The sequence below is a fragment of the Trichechus manatus genome, unplaced genomic scaffold (assembly GCF_000243295.1).
Source record: "Trichechus manatus latirostris isolate Lorelei unplaced genomic scaffold, TriManLat1.0 scaffold00025, whole genome shotgun sequence".
Taxonomy (NCBI): Eukaryota; Metazoa; Chordata; class Mammalia; order Sirenia; family Trichechidae; genus Trichechus; species Trichechus manatus.
In genome coordinates this window covers 22261271-22267852 of record NW_004443961.1, presented here as the reverse complement: position 1 = coordinate 22267852, position 6582 = coordinate 22261271, and positions in this window count along the sequence as shown.

Here is a 6582-nt window from a genome sequence, read left to right as displayed (position 1 = left end):
ATTTTAAGTTTCTCTTTTTTTCTTTTGTAATTCATCTGAAATAATTCATATGTCATCAAGTATACAAGAAATACAAGTGTTAAAAAGATCACATTATCCTGAATTTATGCTCCTTGAGGATGAGGAACTCACCTGAAACCACTACAGGGAACTTCGTTATCTTTTCCTTAGGGTTTTAGACAGGACCTGCCCAATGATTAGAGAGCACTCAAGACAAGATGCTGAACTACACTGAACTGAACTTACCTTGACTATAGTGCTCCTGAAATAAAATATATTGAAAAAGAGAAATATTTCTGCTTCCAAAAATTTAAAAATAGACCTCTGGACAAATGATACTGTTTGGCAGGCCGTGTTTCTTCACTTCCTTTAACTCTGATAAGTCTGTGATATTGGAAATGCATGGAGAAAATTTTATGGGTGAATAATTTGTGTGGATCAATTAGAAATGTTTAAATCTCTATGGAAGGTTGTATTAAGAAATTAATTTGCAGGGAATTGAGTCTTTAGATATTCACAATTACTACTATTACTACATTTTTAAACACTTGTACATTTGAAATGTGTTGATAAAATTTTATATCAATCCAAATGTAAAGTCTTTCAACACATATACAATCTTTTTTTTTTTTTCAATTTCCCTTTCTTTTAGGTCTTAGAATCAAAGAACTGGAAAAGAATTGTAGACTTCCTTCGTTCAGGTAGGATCATGTTAAATCATTCCTGACAGAAGTGAATCCAACTTTGATTCTCAACTGGTTTTGTTTCCCTAGTGAATTACTCAACCCCATGCTCATCCCTGATGAATGTCATTCTGTACATTTCTCGTCACCTCCTTCTTATAGCCTCCTATAGTACAGTGGAGCCCTGGTTGCACAGTGGTTAAGAGCTACAGCTGCTAACCTAAAGGTTGGCAGTTAGAATACACCAGCTGCTCCTTGGAAACCCTTTAGGGCAGTTCTACTCTGTCCTATAGCGTTGCTGTGAGCTGGAATTGATTTGACGGCAGCAAGTATGGTGCAGTTTCAGATCCTGATCACCAGATTATGGGTTCAAGACTACTGATGAAAACTTTAAGCATCTTGGGCTCAAGACTGACCCTCTAACACATTACATGCAATTCTCTTCTTTCCCTTGTGACCAAGATTGGCTTTGTTCTAATCATAAACGAATCTGAATATGACTAGGAATAGATGATTCCACAAATCAAGATGAACAAATTCTCATTATGCCAGTATGGAAAACATCCAATTTCCCTGTTTCTCTGTAATTGTATCCTTGAAGTTCTAGTTTCTCCGTAAGCCCTTTTAGCCATATGCTTTGAGATATTCCACCATCGGTAAACATATGAATGTATCCATGTAGACCAATAATGACATCTAATAATCCTGCCAGTTAATTCAGGTCACTGACCTATGCATAAAATGAAAATAAGGTCTATGGAATTTCTTAGCTTTATTTTGAACGATTGTTTTATACTTAGATGTTTGTGCATGTGGCTCTCCTTGTAAGGCAGTGACCCCTATGAGGTTTATAAGAGACCCACAAAATTTTTGAGAGAATTATATCAGCAGAAATGCTGCCAAGTTGGACTAAAGGGGACAGAGACAGTATAAAATGAAAAGAGGGCATTGGACACCAAAATTCTGCTGGCCAGAAGAAGGCAGAGAAAACTACTCAGCTACAAACACATTAGATGTACCTTTCTCCTGCTCAAAACCCTCCATTACCTTCCCATTTTACACAGAGTAAAAGCAAAGTCCTTATTCTGACACTCAAGGTTTTATAAGATTTGCCCCAATTTTTCTGACTTCCTGTTCTAACACTTTCTCTCCCGTCCTGTCCATTTTGATCCAATGAACTGGCCTTCTCACTCTTTTAAAGCAAAAAGCAGGCTCTGCCTTGTTGTTGTGTGCCATTTGCAATTGCTATCCCCTGTGAGTAGAAAACCTATCCTCCCCATAATGACAAGACTAACTTGTTCCCTCATTTCTCTCTGATCTTGACTCTAATATCCCCTCAATGGATTTTTTAAAATCATATCATCCCCACACTGCTTATTTCTTTCCTTGCTTTATTTTTCTTCCTCATCCTTATTACCATCTAACGTTCTACATATTTTTTTTATAAATTTTTTTGTTGTTGTTCTTCGCTCCCCCCATCTAGAACGTAAGCTTTGCTGGGGCAAGGGTTTTTGTGTCTTTTATTCACTTCTGTATCACTAGTGCATGAGAATCACTCAAAAAATATTTGTTGAATGAATGAAATAAGCAGCTTTAGAACCTAGTTACTGAAACTGACTGAAAATGAGCTTTTTAATTTCTGAGGAAGAAAGATAACATTTTTCTTAGAAAACTTTAAAGCCTGAATTAGTAAAATAATTTTTTTCCTTTTAATGCAGTTATACTATGGAATCATCAAAGTCAGAATATAGTCAAATTTGTAGCATTAATCTCTGTATAGTTCCATTAGGTTGTTATATTTCATGTGTGATGTTTTTATTAAGTAATCTACAGTCTTTGGAAGTCATAACTATTTTTAATTTTTTACATAAATCTTTCCAATTAATATAGGTTTAATAATTACTTTCTAAATTAAATAAAATTTGAGGTGCTCTGTTTTGAGTATCTATTGTCTCATTTTTTATAGAAGCTTGATAATATTAACTATATCTAATTTTTATTTTCATATAACAAATCTTCTATTTTATAGCTATTTTTGGCATTGTGTTAAGCTTTGGAATCAAATTTGCAAATGTTATCTCCACATTTAGCTCTGATGTTTACTGATTTTATTCATTATTGTTATTTATCACATTCCATGGATTTTTCATTCTTGTTATTACAGTTTAGCTTTTCTCCTGTTTATCAAAATGATTCATGACTGTTGTAAAATGCAAACAACATAGAAATAAATAAAATAAAAAGTGAAAATTTTTGTTATTCTTAGTCCTCAAAGTGTTTAACCACCTAATATATATGTTTATTTATATACTTACTTTATATCATTTCTGTCTAGGCACATACAAGCATGTAGTGTTGGTAATATTTTCACACAGGTATGTGTGTGTACTTTGAGAGGCATAGTACAATACAATTTAAAAATATTAACTATCATATTAAAAAGGTTTAAGTTTCCTTTTATAATGGTTACTATCATCAGATCTGAATACCATTTTGAATTATACAGATATATTTTTTATCTGTATATGCTTTTGTACGAAAAAATATTAAAGTACGCTTATATTTCTATTCAGGGAAAACCCCTACGTGGTAGCAGATATGTTAAGGGATATTAAGATAACTATGAAAAAATAAGTTGTTCTATAGTATTTGAAACTTGACAACTATGAAAACTGTGAAGACTAAAGAAAGATAGCTGGTACAAAATACAAAGACTCCTAACCTTTCTTATAACAAGTATCTTCACAAGATAAGTGAGAAGAAATAAATAATATAGCCATGAGCAAGTCATCCCATCTTTTCTTTCATAAAGATAAATGTCACAATAGATAAGTTCTCTGCCTCTATTTTATATGTTCCATGTATACTTTTTCCTCCTCTATTCTTTGGGACTGAAATTACTTTAGAGAGTAGTTAGCAAAAATTGTAAGTGTTTTGGAACGGGTAGGAATATAAAGTTCAGACTGCAGTGAAACCTTTAATAACTTGTGAATTATGTCACCTGTGAAATAACAATAGATGACAAACTCAGCTGTGAATAGAATAAAAGCATCCTCTTCTTGTAAAAGAGAAAAGCCAGTTTCCCTCTAGAGTCATGCTCAGCTTTGGGTTTACCATGCTCTTTGTGCAGAGTTTTAATGTACCGTGAAGTATATCTTAGATACAATAGAGATGTTATCTTTAATAAAGCCTGAGCTTCAAGTACCAGTTTCTAATGTGTTAAATTGACATGGATGACCTCTCGTTGGGGAGTCATTTGGTCTGTATGTACTTAGATTGTTTTCCCAAAGAACTGATTGCCTCTGCCATATGTAGCCTAGATTTTCTGATAAACGAAGAGGTTTTTTTTTTTATCAGAAATCTATTATGTATCATTGCTAATACTGCCTACTTGATATCTCATTATTTACTGTTAGATGATGAGTGGATGCCTCAGACTTGAAATCTCCAAACCACTTACCTTGTTTTTTTCCCCAAACCTATCTCCCCATATTTTTTGCTGCTCAGTAAATGATATCACCGCTTATACAGATACTCAAGCCAAAATTCTGAGTCATTTTTCATTCCTACCTTTATTCACTCCAAACCATGACTAAATCCTGTAAATTCCATCTCCAAAATATATAAAAGTCTTACCACTTTTCTCTGAATCTTCAACCAGTGTTCCAATTCAACAGCATCATCTCTCTTTCCGACAACTGCAGTGTCCTCTAAACTGGTCAACATAGTCTCAAAATATCTAAACACAAGATGCTAATCACAAACAAGACAAAATAGTTACTGTTATGGATTGGATTGTGTCCCCCCAAAATGTGTGTTTGAATCCTAAACCCTATACCTGTGGTTGTAATCCCAGTTGGGAGTAGGTTTTTCTTTGTTATGTTAATGAAGCCATGTCATTGTAGGGTGTGTCTTAAACCTACACATTTTTGAGGTATTAAAAGAGCAGATTAGGCATAGAAGCAAGCAAGCACCAAAACGCATTGTCTTCGAGTTGATTCCGATTCATAGCGCCCCTGTGAGGTGGAATCAACTTGATGGCAATGGGTTTTTTTTCAAGCAAACACAATGGGGGAAAAATAGATGTCATGAAGAGATCATCAAGGACCTGAGGAATGCCTGGGCTACAGAGGTGAGACAAAGATTTCCCTCCAGAGCAGAGAGAGCCTTTCCCTAGAGCCTATTCCCTGAATTCGCACTTCTAGGCTCCTAAGCTGTGAGAAAATAATTTCTGTTCATTAAAGCTACACATTCATGGTATTTCTGTTACTGCAGCACTAGGAAACTAGAACAGTAACTTTACAGTGAAGGAACCTGACATACCCCACCTTAACTAAATGAACAAAATTAGAATCTCCAATAATAAGAAAAACAGGCATTCTGTGCCTCCTAATAAGATGCACTGAGGATGACACAGCATCACTTCTCTGGTCTTCCTGTCAAAAGGCATAGCTGAATCAAATCATGAGGAACATCAGAGTAACCTAAATTGGAGAATATTCTGCTAATGAATAGTTTGTACTCTTCAAAATGTCAATATTGTGAAAGACAAAGAAAGACTAAAGAACTATCCCAGATTGAAGAATCATGAAAACTCAGTGCAATGTGTAATTCTGTTCTCGATCCTGGATAAACAAAAAATTTTTTTTTCTTTTGCTATAAATGTTAGTGCAAAATGGGCAAAATTTGAATAATGTCTATAGATTAATAATATTGTATTGATGTTACATTTCCGATTTTGATGATTGTCTTATAATTATGTTAAAAATGTCCTTGTTTTTAGGAAATATACACTGAAATATAGAGGGGCATGCTACAAACTGAAATATGTAGAGGTAAAGGGGCATTGTGTTATCTGTCTCTGTCTCTCCCTATCTATCTAACTATGTATATATTAAAGACAGAGACAGAGAGAATGATAACATGGTAAAATGTTAACATTTGTTTAACCTGGGTGAAGGGTACACAGAAATTCTTTGGACTATTTTTGCAACTCTTTCTTAAGTCTGAAATTATCTCGAAGTGAAAATTTTTTTTTTATTGTACTTCAGATGAAGGTTTACAGAACAAATAGTTTCTCATTGAACAGTAGTACACATATTGTTTTATGACATTGGTTAACAACCGCATGACATGTCAACCCTCTTCCTTCTCGCCCCCCTTTTTTTTTTTTCGTGAAAATATAGATAGCCGAAGATAAACCGTTTCAAAAATTTCTACATGCACAGTTCAGTGACATCAACTACGCTCTTCCAATTGTGCTGCTATTGTCACTTTAGATGAAGGTTTATAGAACAAACTAGTTTCTCATTAAACAGTACACATGTTGCCTTATGACAATGGTTAACAATCTCACAACACATCATAACTGTCCTTACTCAACCTTAGGTTCCCTGTCACCAGCTTTCCTGTCCCCTTCTGCCCTCTAGCCCTTCTTCCTTGACTGCTGTGCCTTATTAGTCCCATTTTGTTTTATGAGGCGTCCAATCCCCGGCTGAATGGTGAACCATGGAAGGGACTTCACCACTGAGCTACAAGGGTGTCTGAGGGCAAACTCTCAGGGTTTCTCCAGTCTCCTTTAGGCCAGTAATCTGGTCTTTTTTTTTGTGTGTTAGAATTTTGTTCTACATCCTTCTCCAGCTCTGTCCAGAACCCTCTGTTGTGATCCTGGTCAGAGCAGTCAGTGGTGGTAGCAGGGCATCCTCTAGCTATACTGGACTCAGTCTGGTGGAGGCTTGGTAGCTGTGGTCCATTAGTCCTTTGGACTAATCTTTTCCTTGTATCTGTTCTCTTCATTCTCCCTTGCTCCTGAAGAGATGAGACCAGTGGAGTATCTTAGATGGCTGCTCACAGGCTTTTAAGACCCCAGACACTACTCACCAAGGTAGAATGTAGAACA